The sequence below is a fragment of the Cupressus sempervirens genome, chromosome 7, assembly GCF_028749045.1.
Source record: "Cupressus sempervirens isolate cs-2001-9-10 chromosome 7, ASM2874904v1, whole genome shotgun sequence".
In the NCBI taxonomy this organism is placed as follows: Eukaryota; Viridiplantae; Streptophyta; class Pinopsida; order Cupressales; family Cupressaceae; genus Cupressus; species Cupressus sempervirens.
In genome coordinates this window covers 578,975,862-578,991,228 of record NC_143124.1, presented here as the reverse complement: position 1 = coordinate 578,991,228, position 15,367 = coordinate 578,975,862, and positions in this window count along the sequence as shown.

Here is a 15,367-nt window from a genome sequence, read left to right as displayed (position 1 = left end):
ATTTCTGTAAGGGATGTCAGATATTTGCTATTATGGTAAATGATCTTGATGAGGAAGATCCCATGAAGAAGACTTCAGATCACCCGATTTTACAGGAGTATGCAGATGTCTTTCCAAGTGAGATTCTAAGCATGCCTCCAAAGAGGGACATTGATTTTAGCATTGATCTAATTCCTGGAGCAGAGCCTATCTCTAAAGCTCCTTATCGTATGACTACTCAGGAACTGGGTGAGCTATGTCTTCAACTAGAGGAACTTCTGGCCAAAGGGAGCATTCGACCTAGTGTATCACCATGGGGAGCTCCAGTGCTCTTTGTGAAGAAGAAAGACAGTTCTTTGCGCCTTTGTATTGACTACAGACAGTTGAACAAGGTGACTATTAAGAACAGGTATCCTTTGCCTAGCATTGATGACTTATTTGATAAGATCAAGGGAGCTATAGTATTCTCCAAGATTGACCTTAAGTCAGGATACCACCAGCTTTGTATTAAGGAAGTAGACATTCACAAAACCGCTTTTTGAACTCGCTATGGGCATTATGAGTTCACAGTGGTACCTTTTGGATTGACTAACGCTCCATCGGTGTTCATGAGTTTGATGAATGGTGTTTTTTGATCATATCTTGACAGGTTTGTTCTCGTGTTTCTTGATGACATATTGATATTTTCTAAGACTCAGAAGGAGCATGAAGAACACCTGCGGTTGGTATTGCAGTGTTTGAGAGGCAATCAGCTTTACGCCAATGCCGCTAAGTGTGAATTCTTCAAATCAGAGATTCAGTATTTAGGGCATGTTATCTTAGGTGATGGTATTTCAGTAGATCCTACAAAGATTCAGGTGATAATAGATTGGCCTACCCCGACTAATGTGTCAGAGATTCGTAGTTTCATGGGTTTAGCTGGTTATTATCGTAGATTTGTCCAGAGCTTCTCTAGGATAGCACATCCTATCACTTCTCTTCAAAGGAAAGGTAAGAAGTTTGTGTGGACAGAGAAATGTGAGGAAGCATTTCAGAGGCTCAAGGAGCTTTTGACTAGTGCACCAATTTTAACTGTACCTGATCCAGAAGGTGATTTCATGGTGTGTACAGATGCTTCTCTTGAAGGAATTGGAGCAGTGTTGATGCAGAATGGTCGGGTGATTGTGTATGAATCATGCAAGCTCAAGGATCATGAGTTAAATTACCCTACACATGATCTTGAGTTAGCAGCAGTAGTTCATGCTTTGACAAGGTGGAGACATTTCTTGTTGGGGCACAAATTTGAGCTACATAGTGATCATCGTAGTCTTCAGTACATTTTTACTCAGCCTAATTTGAATGCTCGCCAGAGACGATGGATGGAATTTTTATGCGAGTATGATTTTGAGGTTAAGTACATTCAAGGTAAGGATAATGTGGTGGCAGATGCTTTGAGTCATAGGAGACATGTGGTAACATCGATGACTCTTAGTGTGGATTTGAGGAGTCGGATTCTTCAGGCACTTCCTACGGATTCCTGGTATCAGGAAGTGTGTAGAGAGATAGATTCAGGGAGACCCTTGGAAGGTAAGTTTGTAGGTTACGTTCGAGAATCAGATGATCTTTTGAGACATTTGGGGAGGATTTATGTGCCATTACTGGATGAGCTTCGCACCTTGATTCTGGCAGAAGCCCATCGTACACCTTACTCAGCACATCCAAGTGTCAAGAAGATGCATGTTGATTTGAGACATTTGTTCTTTTGGTCCGGGATGAAGTGAGATATTGCTGATTTTGTGGCTAGGTGTCTTGAGTGTCAAAGAGTCAAGGCAGAACACCAACACCCGGCAGGATTATTGCAGCCTAATCTCATTCCTTCTTGGAAATGGGATATCATCTCCATGGATTTTATAGTAGGATTACCTATGACAATTCGACGTCATGATGCTATCATGGTTACCGTTGATCGGTTGACTAAGGTGGCGCATTTTTCACTGATCAGGTCTTCCTACACAGCAGCTTCTGTAGCGAATGTCTTCATGCGTGACATTGTGAGATTACATGGTATTCCTAGAAAGATCATTTCTGACAGGGATCCTGTATTCACATCTGCATTTTGGACATCATTGCAGCATGAGCTTGGAGCGCAGCTAAACTTCAGTTCGACATATCATCCAGAGACTGATGGTTAAACAGAGAGGGTGAACCAGGTTTTGGAGGATATGTTACGGATGTGTGTGATGGATAGGCAGACACATTGGGAGGACTATCTCTACCTAGTGGAGTTTGCTTACAACAATGGGTATCATAGTTCTATTGGCATGACACCTTTTCAGGCATTATATGGACGTCCTTGTCATACACCATTGAGTTGGGACAACCTCGAGGATCTCATTCTATTGGGTCCTAAGATGCTTCATGATATGGAGCAACAGGTAGTGCGTATCCGTGAGCATTTGACTACGGCACAGGATAGATAGAAGAAGTATGCTGATGCTCATAAGATTGATAAGCAGTTTGCTGTGGGTGATAAGGTTTTCTTGAGAGTGTGACCGCGAAAGAGTCTGATCTAGTACGAAAAGGGTTCTAAGCTAGCACCTCGCTTTGTGGGACCATTCAAGATTTTGGAGAGGATTGGCCTGGTTGCTTACCGTCTTGTTCTACCGCCCAGTCTAGCTCGCATTCATGATGTTTTCCATGTTTCAGTGCTTAGGCAGTATATTCCTGATATTGTGCATGTTCTTGATTGGAATGCGTTGCAGGTAGAGGATGAGCAGCTGGCCTTGGAGCTGGTTCATATTCTGGAGCCACGGGAGTTGACCCTCAGGGGTCAAACCATCGAGCAGGTAAGGGTCCAATGGGACCCTACTGATGATTCTTTAGCTACTTGGGACGATGCAGCTAGATTAAGGGAGTTATATCCCTATTTGTTTGTAGGCTTCCAGGAGTAAGCCTAATTCAAGGGGGGGTGGATGTAGTGCCTACCCTCATTCACATCTTTTCTAGACTTATTGTTGCTATTATTATCAGACTATGTAGACTAGTTTTATGTTGATGGTTTAGTGGTGTTGTTTTGACACTATCAGATAATATGATAGGGATTCAGTTGATATATGATGAGATCATTTAGACTTTACATTTCATGTGTGTATGATGATCATTACATTGTTTTCAGTTATTACTGATGATTAGTTAGATGGTTTATTATCTCATGTGATTTATTATGGTTACTTACCCTTTACTTGCATGTGTATGGTGTGCGTGTTTTTTTATTGTATGGCGTTTCTAATGTGGTTAAGGAAGGGAGTCGTAGTCACCTGCTTACTCGGGATCTACACGATGCACCACTTCCTGCCATTGTCTGTTTAGCTTAGCATTATATATTGTATGTACATGCATGGTTTTTCTGCAGGTTGCAGGTATCGGGTATCGACTTCCCTGAATTGCCAGGATGAGCGTACCCTATTATACTATCTCAATGATAAGAGAAGGGAGATAAATTCTCAAGTCCAAATCCCAAACCTAAAAACCATTTGTCCTAGTGAGTTCGGACAAGTATCAAAGTTGAATACCCACTGAATGTGTCGGATGACATATTTCGTGATTTTTAACCCTTTAGATTTATTTTGTATGATTTGTTCTATGATGGGTTTTCATATTTTATCTTGGAGGTCTATGGTGAATTTTCCATTAATTAAGTCTTAATAAATAGATTTAATTAATAAAGTATTTATTTGAGAAAATTAATAAAATATCACGATCTTTGATATTTTGATTGTAATTAATTAAATGTGAATTATTGGGGAAAAAGAATTAAATAAAAGAAAACTAGAAATTAAAAATAATAATAATTATAAAATAATTATAAAGTAATAAATAAAATAATAATAATAAAAGTTATAAAAAATTAAAATCAAAGTTATAAAAAATTAAAATCAAATTTATAAAATTTAAATAGAAATTATTTAAAAAGTAAATTGGAATTATAAGCTTGCATGGGAATTAACATGTGTCAACAACACGGGGGTTAGTGCATCAATTAAGCACAAGGTGTCTACAATTCTATGACTCATCAAAAAGGTTGGAAAAGACCCATGCTTAGTTGGTGACACCTTTCAGCGGTTTCAAGAAGCATTCCAAAGGTTTCTTGAGAGCTCTTTATATTTTGGCATTCATAGAAGCTTAGGGAGAGAGCGTGGAGAGCAATTGGAGCATCGAAGGACTCAAGAACTTTGAAGAAGGGAGCTTGCTCTACGAGTTTTCTGAGGAAAAACGAATTAGCATCAAAATCCAGGTAGATTCTTGTAATTTTTCTTATGCTATTTCCGCATCATGCATTCTTGTCTTCTTCATGTCTTCCATATGTCTTCTGAGGAATTTCATATTTTTATTGTATGCATTTTCAATTTGGGTAATTAAATTTATTTGAGAATTTTATATGCACGGATTTAAAAAAAAAGAGAAAACGGGGCTAAGGTTAATTCATAGCCAAACCCATTAGATTATTTATTGGATAAATTTGAGATCAAAGTTTATAGAAAATTTTTGAAAATTAGAATTTCTAAATAAACCGTGTATATACATGTTTATATTTTTTTTAATCTGCATATATATATATATATATATATATATGCAATTATATATATAAATATGTATACATGATTATATGTTGTGATGTTTTTTTTAATTATGCAAGTATATATATATATATATATATATATATATATATATATATATATATATATATATATATACACACACACATATATATACATACATATGTATATATAATATATATATTTAATTAAAAAAAATGAATATCATTAATTGAAAATGTTTTGAAAAATGTTGAACTTCATTTAAAAATCGAATTGCATACTCACGAATGGAAATCGCATAAGCGATTTTTTTTTTAAAATTTAATGCAAATTGAGGCGGGCGGGGAGAGCCAAGCCTGTACCCCCACCCCACTACGTACATGTGGCAAAGGCCGGCGGCACTGCTGCCACAGGCTCTGCGACACTGTCGGAGGCCTGCGACAGCAGGCCCGCACAGTACCTCCTTTGTGCAGTGATATAAATATATATGAATTGACTTCCAAGGTTGTGACGCAATTTTGCGATTTGCGATTTGCAATTTGCGGTTTGATTATTATATTTTGTTTTATAAAATGTTATTTTTTTATATGTATAGATGTATATTTATGTATATATATATATACAAGTATGTATGTATATATATATTATTAACTATAAATGATTATTATAAAGTTCTCAATTAATGGATCACTCTTTTAATGATCAAAATATTTCTATTAAGGTTGTCAATTATGAAGAGATATTAACAATTAATTTAATTAAACCTAGTTTTTAATTAAGATTAATTATTAGAATATATAATCAAAGTTTTTGATTCATTGAGAATGTCAATTTTCAAACAATGTCATATAAATCAATTAGAAAATTGAGTCTGATGGAGAAACTTTTAAACGAATACATGGGTTAGATAAAACCACTTGATGCTAATTTGGGAATATGTAAACTGAGACTTTTGAATTCAAATTTGAAAACTTAGCAAAACCAAAACATGTGTTTACATTGTGTATTCTTTATGCTATTGTTTTGGGTTTTGGGTTGAATAGTGTTGAACAGTATAGGATGTCTACTAGAGGCTTGGGGATTATGTGACTGTGATGCCATGATGATGTTTTAATCTCGATCTTTATATCCCAACCATGGTTATGTGATGGAATGCTCTATGTATTGGATGTGAATACTGATTGTTATAATTGAGATTCTTATTTATAAGACACTTGACTTAACCATTATTTTTGGTCATTGATCAGTTATCCTTGGTTATTTTCTAGTCGCCATGATGGGACTGAAATGTGGATTTATTCTTGATGATGTCATGTTGTGACATGTTTGACTCAACCATTTTTGGATTCTTCGATCAGTGTGTTTGAGATATATTGTTGGTAATTGAGAACCATCGGATACTTTTGATTATCAGTGATGCTTCAATTGCCAATAGAGAGTTGTTGTGGTCATGATTTTCTATGGATGTTTGCTCATGGAGATTTGATGCTTTTATTTATTTTTGTGATTTTGAGATTTATGATTCCATGAGTATTAGGGTAGGATATCTGCATGTAGTGACGGGAAGTGGCTTGCAATGTGGGCCGGGGCCCTAAGAGGCTGCCACGGTAACTCATTATAAGTTGGATTAATAAGTGATAACATTCACACCTAATACTAACTGAATGAACCTATAAAGATAAGAGTTTTGGTTCTCGCCCATGCCTTGAGTGCTTGTATAGGCTAGGATGGGAGTAGTGAGAATGCATGGTTGTGACCTTGCATTCCATAGTATGCCTTGTCAGTATGAGAGGATACTAGTGGCCGCATGAGATCAGTATGGACCCATGGAGTTTAGCTAACTGCTAGGGTAACTTGTACGTGATAAATGCGATGACACTTTCCTGCTTGCATAGTAGGTTCCTACATGTCATTGTGTGCCTCTGGGAAGTAGATGTCAGTTTCGTGATTGGAACCTTTGAGTTAGTATACTTTTAGGATTCCTGGACTATAGAGATTTGTGGTATGTGTTATGGATAGCTTGTTTGGGACTTGAGATTATCTCCTCAGCATGGTGGGAGTGGACCACTTAGGTACCACGCGGTCGGGTGGTAGTGTATTTTCCACTCTTATCATTTGAGATTCATTGAGACATCGTGGCTGATGCATCCTTCGTGATGGTGTATATGTATCATTTCATTGATGATTAGCATATGTTAGATGATGTTATCTTATGCTTATATTTGCATGTTAGATTACTTTCTACATATGATGTTGTATATGTTAGGAGTGACATTCCTACTATGTTAATATCGATGATCTCTTCGGTGATTTAGGATGTTATGCACGGAGGGATGGCTAGGGCCCATGATGGTCTAATGATGTTATTAATGGTTGGAAGGAACTGTGCACTTAGTTAGTTATGTTGATCTTATGATGGATGTATATGTATTCTATGATGATGTATCATGTGTATCATGTGATTGTCTTTGATGTATCATGGATTAGAATAGGATGATGTACCTTATTTTACATATGTATATTCTTTTAAGCCTTCATACCCTGTGACATGTAGAGTGGATGATTGAGCATTTGGAAATGTAATGTATGAACATTGGACTTATCATTATTATTTCATGTAGATGTTGTACTAGATGGATTCATGTATGTTAGTTAATTTAGATGTAACTCAATGTTAAGGGATCTTTAAAGAATGAAACTGGTTATGTATGTTATGTTTAATTTTAGATGGACATTGCTATTGCTTTCGTTATTATGTACAAGTTATATGTGGTTTTTACTTTCATGTTATTTAAAATAAAAAAAAAAAAAGGTTAACAAACTCAGTGAAACTCTAGGTTAATTCTTTGGATCCCTTGGTGGGGTGTTACAAAATATTTTACCACTATCTCCAAGGTTGATTCAATGTTGATTATTTGTAGGGATCATCTCAAGGTGAATGAAAGAAAATTTTAACATATCCACAAAGTAAAAGAGATATGGAGGTTGTAACTAGAACACATTGGAGTGTTACAATAGAAGGAATTGTTCAGATTTGTAATTTCAGACAAAGAATGGAAAAAATCAACTGGAGGCCTTACTACTGATCAAGAACAATATATCAATCCCTTTACTCTAGCTAGAAATTAGATAAGAACTTAAGGATGTAGTAGCCGATAAGATATTTTTCTTTCAAAATAATTTTTGTTTTGGTTATTGAATAGTTCCAATAGTTTTTCAACTCCTCTGCGGGTCAGTTGTTATAACTAAAAATTGAATCTTCACCCTTAGTGGATATTTAAGTTTATTTCCAAGATTTTGAGAGGGTTATCTCTCTTTTCTTTCTAAAAAATTATATTTTGATATGTTTATTTGGATACTAATAGATATCATCTAAGAAAATATATATGAGATCATGTGGTTTTATATATTGATTATCTAAGTATTGGATCTTGTGGTTCACAAATTCATACAAAAACTTTTCATGTGGAGATAAATAGTATGTAAAGATAATTCTTATTCTAGTATATGTAATATGTACATTCAAGGTGACAAAGATAAGTTATTCTTTAGGCTGATTTTATAATCTTATTATGATAATTGATCATGTGGCTTATTATTATAGTAAGATTTGTGTGGTTTTTTAATTTACACATTCTTTTCATCTTGATGTTTAATGTTAATGCAATATGCTTTGTGGTTAAAAGTACCATTTAAAATATTCTCTTATAATAAGAGTCAATTGAATAATCTTTCAAGTAAGGAAGATCCACCTTTTAAATGTAGAGAGCTTGCTAAGAAAGAAGCTCATTTTTTAGTGTGTTTTTCTTTCTAGTTAGGGGGGTAGAATTTTAAATTAATTAATATTTTAAAAGAGGGGGAAATTGATCACTAACAATTTTTGGTGATTCTACTAGGGATTTGTTAGAATTGATAGCCTAGTGTTCCAAATTTTTGATTGTGAGATTAGAAATCATGGTTTTTCCACATCATGATGTCTTTCATGTGTTACAATCCAACTTAGGATTCCTTTGTACACAAGAAGACCTAATCTCATATTTGAATTCACTAGTGTGGTAGTTAAAGAGGAATAATTAATAGTTTTAGTAGGTAAAGAGAGTTCTATAAGAAGATGAAGAGATAGGAGAAAGATTAAGAGGAGTACTCATAGTTTAAGAGGCTTCTATGGTAAACCAAATTGTTAAACCCCTAGTAGATATTGATTGAATAGTTCAACAATTAAGCTGGTTAAAAGAAGGTATACTAGGATTGACAAGGACAAGGGGTTATTGGACAAATTTTTTGAGGCATTGAAAGGATTGAACTTTTCCCTTGATCAAATCTTGAGGAGGAAAAATAAAATAAAATTAGTTAGCAAACCCTCTTCTCCACCACTTGCCACAATCCCTTATGTTTCTATTCAAGACTTAATCATCCTTCGAAATGTATCACCTCTTTGCATCAATATTAGAGCATTGAATTTCACCTCACCAAACATGGCTCTAAATCAGCCAAAGGGATAGACTATAGGTCCTTCAAACCTCGGTGAGAATCTTGGTGTCTTACGCAAAGGAGCTAGAGATATTTTATCTAAGTTTAATAGGGATGGAAAAATTTCAATAGAGGATCATATGAATGATTTTCATTCTTATTTTAGCATCCTAGATGTCACAATAGAGGATATTGTAGTAAAGCTCTTTACAAAAAACCCCTACGAAGTCTGTTGCTTATTGGTTGCATCACCTCTCACACCCCTCTATACATAACTGGAACAGAATGATAGAAACCTTTGAGGATAGGTTCAAGTATACTTATGATGAAAACACTTTGTTGATGTACTTAAGATAATTTTAAAAAGAGGTATATGTTCATATAAGATAATTTTAAAAAGAGGTACATGTTCATATGTGATAGTTTGTTGCCAAATTCAACAAAGTATTGCATCAAATTTTTGTAGCTTCGAGGCCTGATGATGAAAACAAGAAAGGTTTCTTCTTGAACTCAATGTCACCTAATATTAATTTTCACCTCAAGAAGTGTAGAGTGGTGGACCTTTCAACTACATAAAGTTTGGCTATTGAACTTGAAGACAATCTTATCATGTCTAAGAAGTGGAGGAGGGAAGAACAAGCCCTAAGTGCATAGGCATCTACTTCAAGCACTACAAACCCTTTGGTGCAAAGGTTATTAAATGAAATAATAACTATGAAGCAACAATTTCCTAAGACTAAAACTCTTTATTAAGAAAATCCATGAAAATATATGAATCAAGCCACCTGGAATATAGGAAGGTAGTTCAATCTACCCCCTACACAATAAAGGATACAAATTGAACACCCCCCCCAACAAGAATAATATTTTTATTTCCCACCACACAAGTGATCATAATGGAAGGACATGTCCATAAAATGTATGTTACAAGAAATTGGAAGCTAAGGAAGAAGCTATAGTAGGAGTAATCATTCAAGATGAACCCTCTAGAATTCTTGGAAACTCTGTGAGTTATTACTTGGAATATGAATTTGATTCCAAAAGAGGTGGTGACATATTGGTGACTCTAAAGGAGTCTTGCTACTCTATTTTGACGAGAGGACATTGTGGAGGAAAGATTTACAGCTAAAAAATAACCCTTATGGTAAAATTCCAAGCAAAGGATGTAGGAGCCTAAAGAAATGAAACTCCCAAAGTACAGAAGTTAATGACCTTAGAGGTTCAAATTCTGAAAAGGTCTGACATGGAACCTCTTTTTGATATTGTAGGATTTTGTAAATCCTCTAAAATTCAAATTTTCCCTATTGAATATTTCAAAATGAACCCTCATGAGCTAGATAAATTGGTGGATTATGTCAATGGTACAACCTCTCAACAAGTTTATAATGTGTATTTTGGTGAAATATCTAGAGTGAAGCAATTATATGATGACAAAGAGTTAGTTCAACAAGATAACATAACTTCCAACACCCTCACAAGGGATAAGCCTAAACCATTCTATGTATCATCATTCATGCATGATTTTAAACTGAATGGTTGTATCATTAATTGTAGGGCTTCTAATAACACAATGTCATTCACCATAGCCAAAGCCTTAAACCTCCCAATGATGGATTCTAAGAAAGTTTCCCTCATTGACTAGATCAAAGATGTACAAGTCTTGTTATCAATCTTCCCTTAGAAGTGGCTAAAATTCATAATATTGGTCATTGATACTCTAGCTAGCTATGGGATTTTTTGAGCCAGCCTTTTTGTAAGGATTTAGGATGTGAGATCTAGATGAATTTTTCTCTAGTTGGCATTCCTATGGGAAGCTAGAAAGTAAATTTACTTCATAAAACCAAATATGAATATACTATCTTTCCTTTTGAATATCCTAGATCCCAAATCCTATTTCATAAGACTTATTTTTCTATTTAAGTTATCATGCCTAGAGTGACATTGTAGGCTCAACATCATTGAATGAAGATGTGCCCTGGATTAAGGAATTTGATGGTAGTTATTCCACACCAAGTTTAAGAGTGGGTGTAGTCTTTGCTTCTCCTCATGAAAATAATTTTTCTAGTTTTATTTAAGTGTGAATTTGAGAATAACACAACTAAATATAAAGCTCTATTGTTATGTGTAAAAGAAGCAAAGAAAAGGGGCATTAAAGTACTAAGAACACATGAGGGTGTTGAATTAATCATGAAGTAATTCATACAAATCTTCATGGTTAGAAATGAGAGATTAAAGCATTAAAAAATAGATTTTGGCACAAGATTGAATGGTTTTGTGATTTTTTTATAAAATCTATGCCCCCAAGAATTCAATTCAAGGGAAAATGCGCTCACAGGATCAACCTCCTTCTTAATCCCACACCCTAACTTTGCAAATTATCATTACACTATTGAGTTAGTCCACATGTCTAGTGTTCCTAATTTAATGCCCAGCCATGGTAGGTCTTCAAGGATGATCCTCATATAAACACATTCTTGCAGGGAGTTGATAAGTTTTCCTCTAGTTATTTTGAAGGTTCAAATGTTGAATTCTTTGAATTTTTCTAGGATTGAGATGTCAATTATTGCGAGGAGATATTGTAGCTAAAGGCTAATTATATGCCAAAATGGGTGGTGGATCTTGAAAAAACATTTAATAGAAAAGACTTCTTTGTGAATCATACAACATAAAATGATAGTAGCTAATCTAGTGACTATGAGAAGTGATACAAGGATAAATTCAATGGAAGCAATAACAAAAGGAACCAGCACCAACAAGAGATAGATAATAAAATTCATCTAATTGATTTATCAAATGAATAGTATATACACTTGCTCTCTTACAGATTTCTTCTTCCTGTAATTTCATATCCAAAAACTTGCCCTGAACCCAAACCTAAAAACTCTATTTATACTTGCTATGGAATATTCTAGATTATTAAAAAATAGAAAAAATGGCTTATAGAATACTCTAGATCAATATAGAATAGGGAGAAGAATGACCCCACAATGGTCTGAATGAATCCCAAGAAAAGATCTTATCCTAATGACGAAATTGGGATAAATTCCTCAAGTCGGCTCATGCAGAAATCATGTCCAAAATAACTTTATGTGGGTGCTCCTGCACCATACTCCTGGGGATAATAGAATCCAAGTCCCTTGGATTGGCCTTCCTCTTTCGTGCCTTCCAATTCTTTGGTATTTGATGTTTGTACTCTTGACCAATATCCAAATCAACTGTCATATGTATGTAAATCAACTGTCATATGTATGTAAATTTTTGCCATATTTAGATGGAACTCCTACAAACCTACAATGAATGGATTAGATGGAACCTCATTAAATATGACTTCACCAATTTGGGTTACTATAGGAACTGTTGCATCCTTTGCTGTGATGTCTTTATGATGCAATATCTCCATACTTGGAGACAAATTCATCACTATTGGAGCCTCCTCTATCCTCTTAGCTTCATCACAAGTCTTCTTCCTTGCTACTAGTATCCTTTTGATAGGCCAGACCACCTTCTTTCTAAACTTCAAATGCCATTTCTTGGTTGCATTAAGGACCATCACATCCAGCCCTTTATGAACTATTTCATCACAATGCTCATCAACCATTTCAACCTCTTTTCTATCTTCAAGAACTTATGTATCATAAGCTTCATAAAAAATATGTTGTTTCTCACCTTGTATATCTACATCACTATGTTCATTTGGTATGTCAGCATCGATCTATTCATCTGGTATATCAGCATCAATGTGATTAAGTTGTTCTTTCAATGGACAACTCTTCTCTTCCAGTGTCTCAGTACAGGCTTCTGTAATTTTAATCGAGTGATGTTCTAGATCAATATTTTCTTTTTCCATATTTTTCTGCAGTTCCTCTTTTAGTTGTGTTGAATTCTCTTCTCGCTTTCTCAATTAATGCATTAAGAATTCCATTCATTCTTTTATCTCTTGATCTATTATGGCTTCCTCTTCTCTTTTCTTCCTTTTCTCTTCTACTCTTTTCCTTGCTTCTTCCTTCTTGTTGTTCTAAAAATCCCAATATGAAACCCATGCATTGAATAGTATCTTCTAATCATGAGATAAATCTCCTCTTGTGACCATTGTCTCCTATCTAGGTTCTCTCCACTCAACCTAGTCTTTTGGCAACACTTATAGGTTCTTTCTTCAACCTATCACAAAATCTAATTCGCCTTAGAAGCTGAAAGCTTTCCCCAAGCTTTTCCCAAGTGCCTTAGGATCTTTCGCCAAACTCTAATACCAAAAATGATGTAGAGATAAATTCAATGGAAGCAAAAACAAAAGGAACTAGCACCAACAAGAGATAGATAATAAAATTCTTCTAATTGATTTATCAAATGAACAATATATACACTTGCTCTCTTACAGATTTCTTGTTCTCGTAGTTTCATATCCAAAAACTTGCCTTAAACCTAAACCTAAAAACTCTATTTATACTTGCTATAGAATATTCTAGATTTACAGAATACTCTAGATCAATATAGAATAGGGAGAAGAATGACCCCACAATGGTCTAAACGAATCCCAAGTAAATATCTTATCCTAATGATGAAATCAGGATAAATTTCTCAAGTTAGCTTATGCAAAAATCAAATCCAAAATAACTTTATGTGGGTGCTCCTACACCAAGAAGGTAAACATTGGAGATTAACAAGAGCCCAAGTTAGTAAAATTGGGTTTTTGTTGTGATTTTGATGAAAAGGCCAAAATTTTTAAGCTATTGAAGGAGTTCAAAGATGTTTTTTCTTGGTCCTAATAAGATCTCATAAACTTCAGGCATGGCCAGTTCTGACACCACATCCCATTGAAGCATGGGGTATTACCCTTTCGATAGAAATTAAGAACCTATAATCCAAAAGTGGAGGATGTCATTTTTAGAGAATTCAACAAGATGCTTAAGACGCATATCCTTCAAACTATACATCACTCTACGTGGGTGGCCAATATTGTGCCAGCGTGCAAAAAGAATGGAGATATTTGTATTTGTGTGGATTTTAGAAACCTAAATTGGACAATTTTAAAAGACAAATTTGCATTACCTATGATGGATCAAATCCTTCAAATAGTGATTGGTTTAGAAATGATGTCCCTCCTAGATGGTTCTTCAAGATACAACCAAATTAGTGTGGTGAAAGATGACCAACATAAGACAACCTTCACTAACTCTTGGGGCACATTTTCAAATCATAGAATATTGTTTGGATTAATCAACACAAGAACTACTTTCCAATGGGCTATGGATTCCACCTTTAGTCGCCTACTAAATAAAACCATTATTATTTAATTGAATGACATGATAGTCATTTTGAGAAGGAGGAAGAAGAATTTAAAAGACCTCGATGAAGTTATTAAAAAATGTCAAGACCATGGAGTCTCTTTGAACCCAAAAAAGTATGTATTTTTGTTAAGGGGAAGCTTTTGGGTCACCTAACCGCAAAAGAAGGAATCAAGATTGATCTTGAATGGGTAAGGGCCATCCAAAGATTATGTCTCCTATGCAACCATAATGGTGTAAGATCCTTCTGTAATATCCCCCTCTACTATCAAGACTTGGCATTGAATCATCCATTCAAAATAATTAGGGGATAAATGAAAGAATAAAAGGATTATTTTTCTATTAATTATAAGAGGATCAAAAAATAATAGAACCAGAGAGTTTACAGAGTATCAACAAGGAGGCCTAGCCTCCATCCAACAACAGAGTATCAAATGTACAATGACATCAAAACATGAGGAACAACCAACTAATATAAAACATCAAAATGAACATCCATCCAAGTAATCCAACCAAGTGGACACTCCATCCAAACAATGTTTTTGTGCTCTTAAATTTGAGTTAATATGAGCAGCTCTTTTTTTTTTGGCATTAACATTCTTCATGATCTCCCTATTCAGTCTTTTACACGCCTTATCAAAAGCATGTAGGTCATCCAACGTTCTTCTCCTTTGATATCCATGTTTCAGCTCATAGTAGAGGAAGACAACATGACCATCTTCCAGGGATCTCTTCAACTTGTCTTTCTCAATCAACATAGTGGCCTGAACTTGTAAGAAAATTTTTAAATGTGTAAGTTACCGAAAAAACTCAGTAAGAACCCTCAACTTACCTTGGTACCTCTCCTCATTCCTGCATTTCCAGATCTGCCAGAGGATGTTAGAGGACAACATATTCCAAAAAAGATTTGAATCTTTATGAAGACTAGAGATATGATTAGTAACAATGTCAATAATAGTAATATTAATAGGATAAATAATACCAAACATTTTCCAAATCTCTTTAGCAAAAATACAGTCAAATAAAATGTGTCTACCAGTATCAGGAAGCCTACCAAGG